Genomic DNA, 16,460 nt, shown 5'->3' with positions numbered 1-16,460 from the left:
GAATCCACAAATATATTAGTCTGTCTAGTCTTTGAAGTACAAATGGTGACTAAGCTGAAACAATTCCCAGCCAGAGACTCGCCTCAGCTGACCGTGGGAGCTGTCGGCAGCTGATATTCTCAGCAAGGAGGGCGTGAGTGCAGTGGTCCTGCGGGGGGCGTCCGGCCCAGCACCACGGTATTCTCTGTGGCATGTGCCACCAAGCATCTACTATCAGCCCTCGCTGCTGCGGCCCCCCTGTCACTTGTTACTCACAATACATGAGAGAATTGGACTGTGACACCCTACCCACTGTCAAAGACAAAAACTGAACAAGCAAGGAGATGGATATATCCAGCCCGCCACAGTAGAGAGAGTATCCCAGATCCAAAGACCAGAGTGGAATTGCCAAGTGGACTTTTATAGGGAGGGGTAAGAGCATTGCAGATGGGGTGATTGATAGCTGGGGTTCTTTTGTAAGCAGGGGAAGCCTCAGTCAGTTGTCTGCATGGGAAATTTTTTTTTTTTTTCCTATGGCTAGCTACTTTCAGGGGAGCAAACAGCTTTAATCATTCATGAGATAAAGAATGGGAAGTTGAAGGGTCTTTGTTATGCACTGAGTGGTGTCCCCCCCACAAAAGATATAGAAATGGAGTCCTAACTCCCCGTATTTGTGAATGTGACCTCATTTGGAAATAGGGTCTTTGCTGATGCCATCAAGTTAAGATGAGGTCATTAGGGTGGGCCTTACTTCAATACGACTGGGGTCCTTCTAAAAAGAGGTGGAGATAGCAACACACAGGGAGAAGGCAGCCATGTGACGACAGAGGCAGGGATTGAAGGGATGCAGCTGTAGCCAAGGATTGCAGGCAACACCAGAGGCCGCGAGAAAGCATGGAACACGTTGGTCCTACAGTCTTGAGAAAGCACAGCCCTGCCAACACCTTGATTTCAGGCTTCTAGGCTCTGGAACTGTGAGATGATAAATTTCTGTTGTTTAAAGCCACCCAGTTTGTAGTACTTTGTTACGACAGCTCTAGGAATCTAATACAGTCTTTTTTAAAAAAAAATTTTTTTAAATTTATTTTTGGCTGCGTTGGGTCTTTGTTGCTGAGTGTGGGCTTTCTCTAGCTGTGGTGAGCGGGGGCTATTCTTCATTGCGGTGCGCGGGCTTCTCATTGCAGTGGCCTCTCTTGTTGTGGAGCATGGGCTCTAGGCTCATGGGCTTCAGTAGTTGTGACACGTCGGCTCAGTAGTTGTGGCTCGTGGGCTCTAGAGCGCAGGCTCAGTAGTTGTGGCGCACGGGCTTAGTTGCTCTGCGGCATGTGGGATCTTCCCGGACCAGGGCTCGAACCCGTGTCCCCTGCATTGGCGGGCAGATTCTTAACCACTGCACCACCAGGGAAGCCCTCTTCTTTCTTTTAATACCAGTGTTTACTACTATGAACAATACTATAACTAACAGTTCTTAAGTTCTGGTGGTTTTATTTATTTCTGTGGGATAGATTTCAAGGACTGGGCTTGCTAAATTGAAGAGCACATATATTTAAAATTTTAATCTGCATTTTAATCAGTGTTACCAGATTGCTTTTCCAAGAGGCTGTAACATTTCATGCTTCCACCTAAAAGTACAATTTCTCCACACCTCAGCCTGCCGTAGGTATGGTATTTCAAAATTTATGCCAGTTTGATGGGCACAGCATAGCTTCAATTTTGCATTTCTTTGGTTAGGGGTGAATTGGAGAACTGTGCATATGTTTGTGGCCCATCTGGATTTGCTAAACCCGTGAATTAGGCAAAAAGACTCATTTCTTTTTCTCCTTGCCACATTAAAATAAAAAAAAAATTTCTCTTCAAAGTAATGCATGCACAGAGCAGAAAATAAAACAATACAGAAGCATTTGTAAAGAAAGCCATAACCATTTGTTCTTATAACCTCTTCACTCTTATTCCTAATCCCCAAAGGCAGGCAACCGAACCCACACTAGCTTTTCTAAGCAGAAAATGCTTTATGTCAGGGTAATAGGTGGTTTACGGAATTTCTGCATTCTTCAGAGACGATGCGTTAGAGCTAGGAACACATGTTTTATTCAGGAGAAACACCCAAGTACACAATGGTCAGTTCTGGCAGAAACGTCTTTGCTTGCTGCCTGATGCTTCGTACCCAGGAGCTTAGAACCCAGGGAGCAGAAGTTGGACTTTAGCTGCCTCAGGAGACACCATCTCTCCACTGGCAGCATCTAGCTGCAAGAGAGCCAGGGAAGTGGAGGCTTTGAGTTTCCAGGCTCAGTAGCCTCCAGGCACACAGAAAGGGGGGGTGGTGGCATGGGTGTTGACTTGAGTGAACCACCTGTGCTGTCAGCTGCAGCTATCTTCCATCCTCCCCTTTCTGCTGCCTCCTTTATTTGCTGGCAGTACTTCCCAAGTACATTGCACTAAAGATACAACTTGCTGAATGCCTTTCCTGAGCAAGTTTTCTGAAACCTCTCAGAACATGTATTGATTTTCCCCTTGTTCACAATGGATAGTTTGAAGATTCAAAGTTGAGATTCAGTATTACCATCTTCTACAGAGCTTTGAAATCATGGCTCATTGTCTTCTAAAGAATGTTGCTGTTGAGAACGGTTTTGCATTCCCTTGTAGATGAGGGTTTTTTTTTAATCTCTTTGGAGACTTTTGAGTCTTTTCTCTCATCATGGTGTTCTATAATTTTGTGAGGACATGAATAGAAATATTCACCCTGTTCAGTTCTTAGCTGGCCCTCTCAAAAGAAGAATTATCTCTCTCTTCAGTTCAGGAGAATTTTCTTTTCTTTTGTTGATTATTTATGCCCCTTATGAATTGGATGTTCATAAAGTTTTCTCCACTTTATCCAGGCCATCTGTTGTATTTTTGTCTTACAAATTATTAGCTTATTTTTCAAGAACTTTATTGGAATTGCTCTCTTTTCATAGTAGACTATTCTTATTTTATGAATGCAATAACTTTAGAATCTTTGTGAAGATACCTATTAAAAATTTTAAATCTCCTCTCTCCCATCCCTCCCCTTCCACTCATCTCTTTTCTCTAAAATCAGTTGTTCTGTGTTCTTGATCTTCTCTTTTGTATGGGAACCCAAGACCTTCCCTGGCAGACTTCAGTTTTGTTGGAGAGCATTTATCCAGCTTTATTCTGCGGTCAACCTTTCTGTTGCCAATTGTTCTGAGTGCAGTATGTGAAGCCAACTTCTGTGGCTGCTTTGAGCTATTCTGCATCTGAAGCCTTATTTGTTGTCCTGCTTCTCACTTCACTTTCTGTATCTCCTTACCAAGCGTGCTAGGCAGAATAATGACCCCCAAAGATGTCCACTTCCTAATCCCTGGAATTTCTGATATGCTGCCTTACATAGCGGAAGGGACTTTGCAGTGTGATTAAGCATCTTGAGATGGGAAGGTTATCCTGGATTATCCAGGTGGACCTATTATAATCACAAAGATTCTTCTAAGAGGTAGAAAAGCAAAGTCAGAGTCAGAGTAGGAGACATGGCAAAGCAAACACTGGTAGGAGTGATGTGGCCACAAGCCAAGGAATGTGGACAGCCTCCAGAAGCTAGCAAAGGCATGGAGACGGTATTCCCCCTAGAGCCCCGGGAGGAACACAGCCCTTGATTTTAGCTTCATAAGACCCATTTCAGACTTCTGAGCTCCAACACTATACGATAATAAATTGAGGTTTTTAAGCCACTGGGTTTGTGGTAATTTGCTGCAGCAGCAATAGGAAACTAATATTCCAAGTCATGAAAAACCTGCAGATCTACAGGGAAGATCAACTTCCACCACCACGGAGTTTTCTCCTCAGCATATTCTGGGCTGTGCCTTCCTCCCTCTATTTATTGACAAGTACTATCCCATCCCCTTTTTAACTTCTGGAAGGCTATAAACGTTTCTGATCTGTCAGTGGTCCACCCTTCCCTGTTCCTGGTGCCTCTACAAGTTGATTTCCTTTTCTGTTTATTGTCACACAGTGGATTTGGGAAGATGAAAAGTTTTTGGTGCGCTTTTAGAATCAGTGACACTCCAATGAATAGAGAATGTTTCCAAACGTCTCATTATTTTAAAGTCACAGCTGTCAAAGATGGCCCATCAAAAGGAATTCTTCTGGCTCCCCTCAGACTCCCTAAAGTCTCTCACTTTAGTCCAACATGGGCATTTGTGAGACAGCTGGTAGAGATTGGCAATGCAGACTCTGTAAATTGTGCAGAGTTTCTTTTTACAGAAAGATAGCTAGGGTGAAACAGCAACCTTGGCCTCATAAGCATCAGTCTCCAATCCACAGAGACAGCCATGCGGCCATGTGATGCGAATTCCAGCCAGGCACTGCTTTGCTCCTGGCACTGGGCACGGTCCTGCAATGAGGAGAAACATTGCTTTTCTCCAGGAATCTTTGGGGAAGGAATGGAAAGCTGGCAGGCCTGCGTGGGAGCGTGTGTTCTAGAGCAGTCCCTGCCGTCTCGTGGTCTTCTCTGCCCCTGCAGGCAGTGACCTTATCTCCTCATTAAGGCTCATTACTCGATTACCGGACTCAGCTCCCACACTTCTCCAAGTTCTGAAACTTTCCTGTGCTGCATGGAGAGAAGTCATGTATCCAAGGGGTTGGTGGCCTTGGCTTTCAAGAGAGAGAAACTTTGATCTCCTCCCTAGCCTGGGCACAGTCTGCAAAACACAGATGTTTTCTTCACCAGTTATTTCTGAGACTTGGAAGATAAAATGTCATATTTCATTGGCTCTTTCTGCCATTTGAGAAATAGTAGAAAGTGTCCAGGTTGTAGAAGTCAGAGAGAACTCTGCCACTTTCTAGCCGTGTGATTGTGGGTAAACTTCTTTTTTTTTTTGTGGTACGCGGGCCTCTCACTACTGTGGCCTCTCCCATTGCGGAGCACAGGCTCCGGACGCGCAGGCTCAGCGGCCATGGCTCACGGGCCCAGCCACTCTGCGGCATGTGGGATCCCCCCGGACCGGGGCACGAACCCGTGTCCCCTGCATCGGTAGGCGGACTCTCAACCACTGCACCACCAGGGAAGCCCTGGGTAAACTTCTTAAACCTCCATAAATCTCAGTTTTTTCCCCTTTCAGTTAAAAAGGTGGATAACACCTATATCATAGGCCTGTTGTAAAGATTAAGTGAAATAAAGAACATGAAGTTATTAGCACATAAGTATCCATCCTCTTGTCTGCCTCTACTGTAAGAGCCATCAGAGTATTTGGAGATGCCAGCAAGAGTTAATAGTTCTCGCATACTTTTTTTTTCTTTAGCGTCTATTTTTTTCTGACTATAAACATTATAAATGTAGTCTTATGTAGAAAATTTCAATAAACAATGAATATTATAATAAAACTCTCACTATCAATCTCACCCTCTAGAAGTAATTGCTATTAGCATTTTGGTATTCTTTCCATTGTTTCTATAAACAATGAGAGAGAGATTATTCATTTTGCATGTAAAGCTATTACCCGCTTTTCTTGCTACATGTTACACTGGCACTCATCTTCCTGAGAGAGGGATTTCCTCTCCCAGCAGCTGTGGGAAGCACCCACATTCTTTGTGTCTAGACTTGGTAAGATTGAGTACAAGGAAGATTAGACTGCGGAGGGGGGTGGTTAAGTCAAAGCCAAGAAGCAATTTGACCCCTGAAAGGGCAACATTTTAAGGTGGTGAAATGTAGTGGGTTGGTTTCACAACCCTATAAAGTAATTATGCTGCTGTTTCAAGATGGCATGCTTGGGGCATAAGAAGTTTAGTACAACGGTGTCCTCTGGCCTGGCTGGACTTCACCCTGGACAAGCAGGAAATACCACCATCAACCTGAGCTGAGGAGCCACACTCACCAAACATCCTCCTGCCTGTATCTCTTTACACACTTCCAGGAGAATGCATCATCTGGATTGCAGCTTCTACAAGATGCATGCATCAGAATGCTCATTTCCATCAAGCCTCAGCCCTGCAGGAACAGGACAAGGACCCGGCATGTGACTGGGAATGTGTGCTAACAGAGGCAGGGTCCAGTGGTCCAAGGACAGTCACTAGAAAGAGGCATTTAGCAATGAGGGTCGCCTCAGGAATCCATAATGAGACTTGAGGGACTGTTTATGAATCCTCCAAAATTTTATGTACGTACATTTTTCTAGGAAAGGGTCCATAGGTTTCATAAGATTTATAAGGGGGTCTGTGCCTGCCTCCTAGTTACTAAGGGCTGTTGATCTCAAAAAAAGGGATAGAGTGCATATTCTGTAGGCAGTCCCTCAAGAAAAATGATTTCTTATCACTGAGCTTTAGATAAGGATCAGAGAATAGAGAACTTGAAGTTATGTTCTTTGGCAAGAACTGGAATACAGATATTGAATATTGCTAAATAAGGGACGATTCATATGCTTTTGCATCAATCATTATGTCTTCCTCCCTCCCTCCTTCCTTCCTCCCTTCCTTCTGATTTATCTATCATCTATCCCTTTATAGCTATTATTATTGCTGTTGAGAGACTAGTTTGACTTTGGACAGACTTGTACGTGACTTATCTTTTTTGTTGCTTTCTTCGTTGCCCGTGTAAAATTGGGATCGTTTTTTCCCTCATAAGGTTATTGTAAGGATTAAATGAGATATCTTTGTTGTAAAGCACTTAACACAATGCTTAATATATAGTAAGTTCCCATTAAATATTTGCAATTATAATGATACTAATTATTAACTATAGATATATTATAACTCTCAGGCCATTATATGTGCAGAGGAATTTCCAATATTGTTTCACTCTGGCTTGCCTTCCCAGAATGCTAAATGTTAATGATTTCTGTCTTTATCCATGTTTCATTTCTTAAAAAATATGCTCTTTCCTGGGGTTAATTGGTTAACTGATTGTCTATTAATTACTGATAACAGGTGAGTTAGAATCTGCCTTTAAGGGAAACTCAATGACTAGCTTTGTTGGAAACTGTCAGAATAGGCTGTGCTATACTCCATTAACAAGTGATCTCAAAGTCTTCATGACTTCGAACAAGAGAGGCTTATTTTATGTTCATGCCACACATCTCTCCCAAAGTGGTTATGGGGCTCTGGTTCTGTATCTTCACCTTGGTCGGCAGAGCAGCCACCATATTTGGAGAAATAGAGCTCTGGAAGGTCTCCCACTGACAGTTAAATCCTCTAGTCTGGGGTGCACCTGGGGCTTCCAGTTGCTACTTATTGGTCAGATGCAGTCACATGGCCACACCCAACCACGGGGAAAGGGAGTAAGCAGTGCAATCCGACATGTGCCTTGAAGGGTGGAAACCCAGAAATACTCGGTGAATTTATCCACGGCTAAAACAGTAATGATGAGATTTTAGGTTACGTATGATACTCGGTTATGAACACACAGGCTGTTTGGCCTTCCTGATGGATCACCACCAACTTCCAGGTAAAACATGTAAAAGCTCTGGGGGCCTGTGGTGATATTCTGGGATACTGGAGAAGGAGACGAAAAAAGACTTGCTTCTCTCCTTTATTTTTCTTAATCTCCTTGAGTTTGGGCATGTCAGGGCTGATGTTGATATAATTACAGAAAAGCGGTCTTTGGGTGTAGTTTTTTCCTTGTATGGAGTCTAAAATGGCCTTTGCTCATAGACATGGAAAAATACCTGTTCAGAGAAGGGGTTTTTAGCCTCAAGCTGGGACAATATCTTTTGAAAAGGAGATGTACAGGATTTCTTTTCCTTTTAGTGACCAGAAGATATCCTCTGTGGAGTATTAACAGGTAGCAATATATTAAGATAATTTGGGTTAATTTTTTTTTTTTTTTTTTTTTGCGGTACGCGGGCCTCTCACTGCTGTGGCCTCTCCCGTTGCAGAGCACAGGCTCCGGACGCGCAGGCTCAGCGGCCATGGCTCACGGGCCCAGCCGCTCTGCGGCATGTGGGATCTTCCCGGACCGGGGCACGAACCCTCGTCCCCTGCATCGGCAGGTGGACTCTCAATCACTGCGCCACCAGGGAAGCCCTGGGTTAATTTTTAATTGTACTTATATTTTCCATGAGCTGAGAATTTTTCATTTTGCAAGGCATTTTATCTTCCTCAGTTATCTCTTGAACATTCCTAGTTATCATGCAAATTTGGTGTATGTATATATATATATATATATATATATATATATATTTGTTTTAGAGATGATCATATTGAGATACATAAAGGAGAAAGAAGGAGAAAAAACTCAGGTTATTCATTGAGCACCTGTTGTTTTCCAGACCCTCTGTGAGGCACTTTCACACGTGTTATTTCATTTTAATCTCCCAATCGCTGTGTAAGTCATGTATTATTATCATATTAATAGGAAAACTGAAGCTCAAAACACTGAAGTGGATTGCATTTGAACTGCATTAGAACCAAGGTTTCCTCATTGCTAGCATCTTCTTCTTGAGCCGTGCAATCTCTTTTCTCTGCTTCACTCGGGATTGTTGGGACTGAAGGCATGGTTTTGAATTAGTGCTTCCTCTATTCATAGTATTTCTCCTTGACACATTCAATTTGACTAAAATGATTAAAGTAATGCTTCCATTTTGTTTGGTGAAGTTGTTACTAGAGCAAAATAGAGAGGGCTCTGCCTTGAGAGGGTTGATGGCACTGACATTCTAAACATGCGACTGCAGTGTTAAGATTTTCTACACCAGTGAAGCAAGATAAAAAAATTATCAGTGAATCTCGCCGGATACTCAAAACTGTACACCCATCAGTCTGCTTTTTCCAGTTTCAGCCGGAGTTAATACAGATGACTTCAATAATATGTCCAGATTTTCCAAGATCCCTGTTTACAGATTAATGGATTCAGCACAATAGCATCAACAATAACATTTTTAAAGATCAAGATGACAGTATTTGTTTACCCAACTTAATACACACACACACACACAGGTCTTATTGCTTTTATTTGGGGTTTTCTTTTTCATTATTCAATAGTCCCTTGGGATTTTCTAACTTGACATCTATGTCTTCGATTATGTGCCAGGAACTCGAAAGGTCCAAGACACATAGTAATTTGACATTTTGTTGAAGCATGAATTTGAACTGCAGAGTTGGTGTGAAATATAATTTGTGGCGTAAATTATAGATCTAGAAGTGAGCTCAGCCTAGAGCTTAGCATTTGTGTCTCATCCTAGCTGTGCTTTGTACTCTTTGTCTTAGTGTATAGAAAGAACAGAACAGATTATATTCTGCAGTAGTAATCGGGAATTGGTGAATTAAGAAAAGTCGAGTCATATTCTTTCGCATAATCTTGGGCAGCAGCCTCCAAGTGGGTAGGAGAAAAAATACTTGGGACTTTTACTTTTACTACTATTTATTTTTCAATTCAGGGGTTGGCAAGATATGGCCCATAGCTGAATCCAGCCCACCATTTGTCTTTGTAACGAAGGTTTTATTTGAATATAGCCATTTGTTTACGTATTGTCAGTGGGTGTTTTCATGACACAGTGGCAGAGTTAAGTAGTTGCCAAGAAGACCATATGGCATGCAAAGCCCAAAATATATATTATCTGGTGCTTTAAGAAAAAGTTAGTTGACCCCTGTTTTAATTTTATCTTTAAAATTTTTTGTAAAATGTTATAGTACAGTTTTATACTGTACTATATAGAGTATATAGTAGTTGTACAGTTACACAATTTATAAATAAATATATGCGTATATTGATGGGACATTTAGAAATCACTTACTCAAATGGGGGCACATTCAAAAAAATTTGAGGACCACAGATTTAGGCTTACTATTTAAGAAACACTCACAAATGATTGCCTTTGCTGTGGTGGTTAGTGTCATTAAAGCTACACATCTTGTTTTGTGCAATGTTTATATTTTTATTATGCAAATTCTATGGGAGAAAGAATGAACACAGTGACACATGAAAGGAGGAATTGTGACCAAAAATGAGAGAAAGAGAGAGGAGAAAAAGGAAAAAAAAGAGAGAGGGGAATAAAGAGTGGAGGAAAGAAACAAAAGAGGCAGCCGACCGTGTAAGCAGCAGTGCCTCTACTCAGAGCTGGCCTATTCTCTTGAATTAGGTTAGACACCAAAACCAGCTCTAATCTGACTGCAGTAGACAGCTGCCTGCACGGTGTGATTTGAAGTATTTAAAAAGCTCCTCCCATTGACCAAGAAAGGAAAATAAAAAATTCTCTATTGGTTTTTCTCAAAGCCTGAAATTCTCCCATTAGTCAACCTCTCAGATTATGGGATTTGAGATTCTCTTTAAAATATATTTCTGTTCTGATGCTGAGGGACGACACACGGCACCATCTTTTGCCATTAGCTTTTTTTGTTCATTAGCTCGCTGGGTTACTTCGTGTTCAGTTGCTTGGTTGAAAAGCATCTGAGGAGACCTTGAAACCAGGATCATTCTTTCATTTTGGTAAGAGCAAACCAACTCAGGGATGGCAGAGATGGGCCAGAGGTGCCGTGGCTGAGGGTAGAGAGTCTGATGAGGAAGCCTGCTTCAGGGAGCTCTGACCCCTGGTCCATCTGCAGAGAACGTGGACAATTGGAAGTTGCTTCTCCTGAGCTTGAAGGTTCATTAGTTAGCAAAGTAATAAGGACTATATATTACCAAGGACCCAAGGCCTACTGAGAATTTCTTGTGTGTGTATTAATCTCAGCAGAGCAAAGCTATGCCAAGCTTAAAACTAATCTGCATTAATGAACAGCCTCCTTGATTTCCATTTTTATGATGTGTGCAGCATGGTGATTTGTTTCTCCATGGCTTGTAACGGGATGGCTGACTGATGAATCACCTTCTCTGAGAAGCTTGTGTGTGAGCAGTAACTTTGCAAATGGGTGCAAATCAAAAAGTCTGTTATTTTTTCATTAAAAGGATGACACAGGCTCCTAGTTTCCCAAATTATCCCCTCTCTTCACATGACCCACTGAAGTTTCTGTCTCATTGTGTGGGTGTGTGTTGAACCAGTCTCTGCACTAGTGCTGTATATTGGAAGATGCAGCTACTTGGGACAATTTTGACACATCCTAACTTGGCCAGTCAAGCAGGAGAAAAGGCTGGAGGAGATTATTTTGGGGTCAGATACATGTATTTGGAGTGAATTGAATAGAAGAGTTGGAACCAGGGCCAGATCCAGAAAAGCTGGAAGTAGTGGGGCGGAAGCATGGAAAAGAAGAGGAGGAGGAAAAGTAAAGCAGAGTGCAGATGGGTTGCTCTTGGGTTTTAAATTTAGGCCTTAAACCCGTGAGCACAAGATATTCCTTATGGTGATACCACCATAATCATCAGCACCATCATCACCACCATCACCATCATCACCATCACCATCCTCCTCCTCCTCCAGTCTGGCACTATGCTAATTGCTTTATATGTCTTTATCTTTAATCCTCACAGCAACCTTTTGAGAGAGGTGTTACTATTCTTCTTCTTTCTTTTCTTCTTAAAAAAATTGGATAGAATTCATGAATCATAAAATTCACCATTTTAAAATGCACGTTTCTGTGGTTTAGTATATTTCAGAGTTGTACAACCATCATCCCTATCTGATTCCAGAACATTTTATCACCCAAAAGAAACCCTGTACTTATTAGCAGTCACTGCTTATTCTTTCCTACCCCATAGACCCTGGGAACAACTAGTCTACTTTCTGTCTCTTTAGATTGCTTATTCTGGATATTTCCTATAAATGGAATCATACAGTATGTAAACCTTTGTGACTGGCATCTGTCACTTAGCATAATGTTTTCAAGGTTCATCTACGTTGTAGTGTGTATCAGGACTTCATTCCTTTTTATGGCTGAATAAAATTCCATTGTATGAATACACCATATGTTGTTTATCCACTCATTGATGGGTGTTTTCCTTTGTTATTATGAATGGTGCTGATAGGAACATTAATGTACAAGTTTTTGCATTGACATATACTTTCAGTTTTCTTGGGTATATACCTAGGAGGGGAATTGCTGAATCATATGGTAATTCCATGTTTTTTCATGTGCTTATGAGCCATTTTTATATCTTCTTTGGAGAAATGTCTATTCAAATAATTTGTCCAGTTTGTAATTGGGCTATTTATTTTTTATTGTTGAATCATAATAGTTCTTTATATTTTCTGTATACTGGACCTTCATCAGGTATGTAATTTACAATTATTTTCTCCCATTCTGTGGAATGTTTTTTCATTTATAGTATCCTTTGAGCATAACATTTTTTAATTTTGATGACATTATTTTATCTTTTTTTTTCTTTTGTTGCTTCTGCTTCTAGTGTCATGTCTAAGAAACACTGTCTGATCCAAGATCACAAAGATATACTCCTATGTTTTTTCCTAAGTGTTTCATAGTTTTTAACACATATTTTGATCTTTGGTACATTTTGATATATTTTTTAAGATCGTATGTATATAATTTTTGTATATGGTGTGAGGTTGGGTTCCAATTTCTTTCTTTTGTATAAGAATATTCAGTTGTCTTAGCCCTATTTTTGAGAAGAGATTTTCCCATTTAATTATCTTGGCAATTGTTGAAAGTCAACTGTCCATAAATGTCTGCATTTATTTCTGGATTCTGAATTCGATTTCATTAATCTATCTGTCTATCATTATGCCAGTATCAAGCAGTGTTGATTACTGTAGCTTCGTCATAAGTTTTGAAATTGGGAAGTGTGAGTCCTCTGAATTTGTTCTTTTTTAAAGATTGTTTTAGCTATTCTGGATCCCTTGCATTTCTATATGAATTTTAAGATGAGCTTGTCAATTTCTCAAAAGAGCAACTGAGATTTTGATAGGGGTTGTGTTGAATCTGTAGATCAATTTGTGGGGGTATTGCTATTTTAGTAATATTGTCTTCTAGTCCATGAACATGGGATGTTTTTATTTATTTAAGTGTTCCTTAATTTTTTCAACTGTATTTTGCAGTTTTCAGTGTAAAAATTTTTCACTTTTTGGTTAAATTTATTTTAAAATATTTTGATGCTATTGGAAATGGAATTGTTTTCTTAATTTTTTTTTGGATTGTTCATAGCTAGTATATAGAAATACAGTTGATCTTGTACATTGATCTTGTATTCTGTAACCTTGTTGAACTCATGTATTAGTTCTAGGACTCTTGATTTTGTGGATTCCTTAAGATTTTCTATATGCAAAATCATATAATGTACAAAAGGAGACAGTTTTACTTCTTTTCTAATATGGATGGCCTTTTATTTCAGTTTTTTGTCTAATATTCTTAGCTAGACCTCCAGTATAATGTTGAATAGAAATGGTGAGAGCTGACACTCTTGTCAGACTCACCAGAACCTTTTAGCTTGGTCACTGAGCCATACTGTATCATAACTTACATATATAAGTTATATATATGGGGTTGCTACATAATTATATATTATATATAATGATATAATTATGTATATGTATGTCTTATGGATTTGTATTATTGACTCCAAAGAGCTCTCCCAGCTTGGACAGCAATGTTCTTCTGGGAAAATAAGCTTGCATTTCTTACTAATAGTGAGCAAGAATTTCCTCTAGCTCCAAGCTGCTGCTGATGACTCATAATGGGAGGCAAGGACTGGGGAGTGTTTGTTTGTCTGTTTTATTATGCACATATCATGTATATATACAGTCTGGCATAGTTTTGTTACTTGGTTGCATTGTATTACTAGTTTATATATTAATATATATGATTTATATATTCACACTATCATCTATTTCTCAGTTAAAACCCTTTTCCCTCTCTTCCAGTTCTTCCCCCATGGAGTCAACTCTGAAACATGCAAGAGAAACTGTAAGGAATTGTATTCAAGAAAACATGTGAGAAACCTATGATAGCTTTTTATATGTATAGTGACCATATAATTTGTAATTAATGAGCACGGTTTTGAGAGTGAAAGGGGAAATCAATAATAATTAACAGGCAGCAGACGAAAGCTAAGACTGGCTGAGGAAAACTGAGACATGAGCTCATGCTACAGTAAGTCCCCTACATACAAACGAGTTCTGTTCTGAGACCGTGTTCGTAAGTTCAATTTGTTCATAAGTCCAACAAAGTTAGCCTAGGTACCCAACTAACACAATCTGCTATATAGTACTGTACTGTAATGGGTTTGTAATACTTTTCACACAAATAATACATAAAAAACAAACACAAAAAATAAAGAGAACATTGTTAATCTTACAGTACCTTGAAAAGTACAGTCGTACAGTGCAACAGCTGGCCTGCAGGAGCTGGCATAGTGTGAACAGGCCAGAAGAGTTACTGACTGGAGGAGGGAGGGGAGGTGGGAGATGGTAGAGCTGAAGGATCGTCAGCAATAGGAGATGGAGGGCAAGCTGCAATGTCACTCATACCTGACGCTGATGACACAGGTTCTGGTTCCTTGCTGGATTCACTTCTATCTACACTCTTGAAAAAACGATCCAGTGATGTCTGGGTAGTAGCTCTTTTTTTCTTGGCATCGATGACACGGTTACACTGGATTGCATTCTGAATGGCTGCTGCAACCTTCCTGTACCATTCTACGTTCGGGTCCTGTGCCTCAAAAACTCACAGTGCCCCCTCAAATAAAGAAAACCCCCTTGCCATTTCCTGCATCATGAGTCTCTTCGGTTCTTCAGTTACTTCTTCCTCTTGTCTCCCTTCGTCCTTCCTCTGGGCCTCCAATTCCATCATTGCTTGGCAGTTCTTAACAGTACCAGCTACATCACTGCTGCTTTTACGCTTGCTTCCGGACATCCTGGGCTTGAAATAAAGATACTTACTGTACTACTGTACTCTATACAGTACTGTACAGTAAAGTACACAAAAGCACATCCACTTGTAGAGGACGCACGCATGTGACAATGTATGCCACACACATGAACTAACTTACATGATTGGACACGTGAACACACGTTCACCTCTTTGGAAGTTCTCAACTTGAAGGTTCATATGTAGGGACTTACTGTACTTAGAAGATAATAAAACACGTTTTTTAATATCTACTTTATAATTTGATGTGAACACCAAATGTCATCAATATATAGCACGTGTCTTATTATACCAACCCCTGTTGTCTGATGAAATGTGAGTCTAGAATCACATTCTAGCTTATGTACTTCTAAAGAAGCGTTTCCAGGAGTGGTTCAATGTGCTCTTTTGCAAAACAGCATTAGCCATGAGTATGGTCTTTGGGTAATGAGATGCACTGACTTGGCATCTCAGTCAGTGATGGGAGGCACCTCTCTCTTTTTTGAGGAAATGTCCTGTCTTGACCTGAGGCTCATGTAGCGCACAGGCCTCTGCTAAAGCAGATTGTTTTTCTGGACCAGATCACAAGCCAGAATTTTAAGCTTGTGGAAATGAATAATAATTTGGCCTCCTGCATGTCTGGAGTCTGAACTGATGGTTCTCACTTAACCACCAGCACAGATCACAGGGGGTATCCAACTCACCAGTGTGAGGAATTCCAAACATTCATCAGAAAGTTGGATGTTTGGCACTAGAGTTTCTTTTCCTCACAAAAACAGCGACAGATAGGTTCCCAGGCTTGTCAGCAGAGCCTTGAACACCCCAAGGGTGATGGATTATTGACCCCATATTGACCTTACCGTGCTCTGCTGGCCCTGTTTGGACCACAGAGTTTTCTGCGAAAACGTGAGCGAGGATTTCCTCTAGTTCCAAGTTGCTGATGGCAAGGCTCATGGTTTGGGGCTGGGGTTTTGGGAAGGCAGGACAGTGGGGTCTAGGGTGCTGTATTCGTTTCCTATTGCTGCTGTAGGAAATTACCACAAATTTAGTGGCTTAAAGCCACACAAATTTACTGTCTTACAGTTCCAGGGATCAGAAGTCCTTCGTGGGTCTCAATGGGCTAAAATCAAGGTGCCTGCGGGGCTGCATTCCTTCTGGAGGCTCTAGGGAAGAATCTGTTTCCTTGCCTTTTCCGGCTTCTAGAGGCTGCCCACGTTCCTTGGTTCATGGCTCTCCTTCTCCATCTTCAAATCCTGCAGCGGTAAGTCCTTCTCATGCTGCCATCTCACTGGGTCTCTCTTCTCCCTCCCTCTTCCGCTTCCAAAGACCAAAGTGACTATGTTGGGCCTACCTGGATAATCCAGATCCATCTCCCCATGTCAACGTCAGTTGAGTAGCAACCTCAATTCCATCTGCAACCTTCATTCCCCTTTGCCATATAAAGTAACACATTCACAGGTTCCAGGGATTAGGTCCCACACATCTTTGAGGGGCCGTTTTTCTGCCACAGGTAACCAGGAGTAAGGGGGTCCATCCGAGTATCCCATTCAGTTAATTGCTCAGTTTTATTGATAGTATTTTGGAACTCCCAACAGAAACACCCTTACCTTTTACATCTCCCTACCTGTTTTCCTTACTACCTCTCACATGCAATGCTTTTCCAATACATTAATAGCTACAGAAGTCCAGCTTTTAGAAAGAGTAAACATGATTGAGCCTCTGAAGTGACCTGGGCAGGCCTCATGGAGGGGGCCGGCCTTAGGGAAGAT

The 16,460-nt window shown here is 41.1% G+C and overlaps 1 long non-coding RNA gene across 3 annotated transcripts in view; it reads left to right on the top strand.

Moving 5' to 3' along the window:
- LOC132494999 (uncharacterized) overlaps positions 1–16,460 on the top strand; it is a 123,375-nt gene that overhangs the window by 93,260 nt on the left and 13,655 nt on the right. For 2 of the 3 annotated variants that reach the window (XR_009533190.1, XR_009533189.1), the window contains exons 3-4: positions 13,707–13,775; positions 15,775–15,952. This is a non-coding gene — a long non-coding RNA (uncharacterized LOC132494999). The remainder of the gene's footprint in view (positions 1–13,706; positions 13,776–15,774; positions 15,953–16,460) is intronic. The other variant, XR_009533191.1, reaches the window with a different exon arrangement.

This window comes from Mesoplodon densirostris, chromosome 8 (assembly GCF_025265405.1).
Source record: "Mesoplodon densirostris isolate mMesDen1 chromosome 8, mMesDen1 primary haplotype, whole genome shotgun sequence".
NCBI classification, from domain to species: Eukaryota; Metazoa; Chordata; class Mammalia; order Artiodactyla; family Ziphiidae; genus Mesoplodon; species Mesoplodon densirostris.
Note: the sequence above shows the minus strand (reverse complement) of the source record. Positions and strands in the feature narration are given on the sequence as shown.